Consider the following 3,512-nt stretch of genomic DNA (forward strand, 5'->3'; position numbering starts at 1 on the left):
CGATTCTCCTCTTTTGGAAGTATCTCTGGCAGGATGAGGCTAATATAGACTGACAGGGCTGCATTACAACAATGTGAGGTTATTTTTCAGAGAAAATTTGACTACTGATACAAGAACATCGCAACTGTCATATTAAGCAAATACTATATGAATAATAGGGTTGTGATGAAACAACTATACATTTCTACTGTCACTATTTAGTCAATAATAAATAAGTGGTAAATGAATTGATTTGTCACCAAAGAGATAAATTACCTTTAATGACAAAATTATTTACATTACTATACAAATTTGGTAAAACAAGAAATCTTAATACCAATCTACATATTAGACTTTTAACACATCAAAATGCTGTAAAAATTATACAAAATTGACTCCTGCATGATTTTCTGTCTTATAATGCTACAGCCCTCAGTAACACTAGAAAGGGAACAAAGAAGACTAACATATTCCCATATATAATTCACTTAATATCCTTCAAAACAATGCAGTTTCCCTTTGTAAGTTCACAATTAAACTTATGTAAAAAGAGTGAATGAAATAAATGTGATAATAATATGACATCTACAAGATCCTTTGTGGCTCTCTAATCAGTTCGACTTCAATCTTCAGATTCTTCAATACCTTCAGAACTACGGTACGTTCTCCATAAATACATAATCCTGGTTGTTGCTAAGGATTTTTTTCATTCATCAGAGCATCTTATCTCTTTATGGGTAACTCGTGAGGATCTGAAATATATATTTTTCATTAAATTATGTTATTTATAGGAGAAATTATACTGCACAGTACGATAGAAAGATTAACTATAATCACAATACTTGATACAGTGAAAAAATTTATTCACATCAATATGCTGCCAAAATTACTTAAAAGATTACAATTTTATAGTTAATATGACAAATTTGGAAGTAATTTATATGTCCTAATGAACAAAACTTTATCTTTCGACAGACCAGGAAGACTAGCCATTAAGATTTTAATGCGAGGTGGCAACAACCCAACCACTAGTTAGTGGTAGGGTGGAAGAGGTATCCGGGGTATCCGGGTATCCCGACTCATTCACACATCAGTAATATCTCACCACTTTTGATTGCAGGCAGGGCTTATGGGAGACAGGGGATGGCAGGACAATTTGATTAAATATCTAAGGGTTTGTACGTTAGAAAAAATAAAAATTACTTCCATATTTATCACTCGTTCCGACACTGACAAACCTAACGCTATTTAATAGGAATGACTCATCCTTTTGGGGGCAGTAGTCTGACCTCTGACTTGGTCATTGACCTGGGTTTTGACCTGTACAGATTAGATTGTAACTATGAGAAACCTTGACACCTCGCTAAAAGGCTCCAGTGCGTAATTTGCCCAAAGCGGCCTGAGCAACCTGTGTGGTTGTGAGGAACAAGCAATGTGACAGTCTAGGTAAGAATATTCCGCGTTTGAAAATAGGAATTAGATTCAAACACAGACGTTCCCAATACAATACCCATATGTACAAGTAAGAAGACTATACTAGGTTACAGAAGGTAAATGGTTATTACCTGCATATCGATGAGGAAAGCATGCAGAGGACCCATGGTGCAGTTCCCCATGAGAGGGGAAGATGAAGGAAAAGAAGAGCCAGTAATTAACGCTCATACGGACTAATCCTAGGTAACCAATGCCCTCAACTATCTGCTACTTCCAAAAAGGAGCCTGAAGTATTCTAAACCACCTGTTGCGCAGCCAGCACAGGACCAATAGAGGAAGTATCCATTCTCCTATGGGTCATGTTTTGCAAGTAGTGGGTGGTGAAAGTGGTCTGACGGTTCCACACGCCGTCTTGTAGTGTCTGCGTTAAGAGTAGTTGCGTTTATACGCCAGGGACGGGCTCATGCCTCTGACGTGATGAGCTCTAGGTTGACGAGTAGGAGGAGGATCAGTATTCAATGCAAGGTCGATTACCTTACGAATCCAGGCTGAAATAGTATTCTTTGTGATCCTCCTCGACCCTCCCTGTGGTAACAAAAAGCACTGACACATGGAGACGAGCTGGTGCAGTGTGTTTAAAATAATATCTCAAACTCCTCACTGGGCAGAGTAACAGTATTGGATATCATAGTTCTAAAATGGTTAAATTATTTTACCTCATTAATAATTTCTCCTTTCAAAGATACTTCATCTTATATTGCATATTTCATTCTCATCATCTCTGTCTTTCTTCTATTTATCTTGAGGCCAACCTCGTGATATTTCATGCATCCTGGTAAGCAAGCATTGCAAATCCTGTGTTTTACTAATAAGGAACTCAAGGGGCTTATTGCACTGTAATTGTTTAGTAGGCACTTTCCTCTTGGTAAGGGTAGAAGAGACTCTTTAGCTATGGTAAGCAGCTCTTCTAGGAGAAGGACACTCTAAGATCAAACCATTGTTCTCTAGTCTTAGGTAGTGCCATAACCTCTGTACCAAGGTCTTCCACTGTCTTGGGTTAAAGATCTCTTACCTGAGGGTACAGTCAAGTAGACTACTCTATCTTATTTCTCTTCCTTTTGTTTTGTTAAAGTTTTTATAGTTTATATTGGAGATATTTATTTTAATGTTGTTACTCTGCTTAATATTATTTTTTTCAATTTTTCCTTTCCTCACTAGGATATTTTCCCTGTAGGAGCCCCCAGGATAATAGCATTCTGCTTTTCCAACTAGGGTTGTAGCTTAGCAAGTAATAATAATAATAATAATAATAATAATAATAATAATAATAATAATAATAATAATAATAATAATAATACTTTAGGTCTACTGATTTCCTATTACCATTCCAGTCCAATCCTTCTCTATCTCCAACTGTTCTATACATTACAAAATCCATGAGGATGATAAAAAACATAGGTGACAACACATTCTCTTGGAGTACTCAGTTGTTCACTGGAAATGCACTTGCTTTGCTCATGAACAGACTTATTCAAATTTACATATTTAAGAGGAACTCCATAATAACGCAGGACTCTCAACAAAATTGGCCGCAGAACACTATCAAATGCTTTTTCATAGTCCACAAATGCAATCAAAAGTGGATTTCTATATTCTACACATTGCTGTACAGCATGTCTCACAATGAAAATTTAGTCAGTACAACTTCTACCTCTTCGACATCCTGCTTGTTCATCTCTCAGCTTTTCATCAATCTTTTTCCCTAGTCTCTTTACAATAAGCATACTATATAGTATTTTCATAACTGACGTAAGAGTGATGCCTCTGTAACTATTACTATCATTCAGGTCTCCTTTTTATTGCCATTTCCACAAACACTCCTAATTCGCATTTACAGTATCAGGATTTTGTCTATTCATGACACATTCTATAAAATAATCTTATAAGTATTCTGGGGTGACTTTATTTTCAGCAACTATCATCTCAGCAGTTTTTCCATTGTAAACTAGGGCTTCTCATCTCTGAGTTTTTTATTGATAGCTTTGACTTTAACACACTAAATTCATTCATGGGCACATCAAGGTCTTCACCAGCTTCCA

At 36.2% G+C, this 3,512-nt stretch overlaps 1 long non-coding RNA gene across 1 annotated transcript in view; it reads right to left on the bottom strand.

The window, feature by feature from the left end:
* Window positions 1-241: 241 nt before the first annotated feature.
* LOC137644932 (uncharacterized) overlaps window positions 242-3,512 on the bottom strand; it is an 87,394-nt gene continuing 84,123 nt past the window's right edge. Inside the window, exon 4 of the long non-coding RNA XR_011045236.1 lies at window positions 242-731. This is a non-coding gene — a long non-coding RNA (uncharacterized lncRNA). The remainder of the gene's footprint in view (window positions 732-3,512) is intronic.

Source organism: Palaemon carinicauda, chromosome 8 (assembly GCF_036898095.1).
Source record: "Palaemon carinicauda isolate YSFRI2023 chromosome 8, ASM3689809v2, whole genome shotgun sequence".
NCBI lineage: Eukaryota > Metazoa > Arthropoda > Malacostraca > Decapoda > Palaemonidae > Palaemon > Palaemon carinicauda.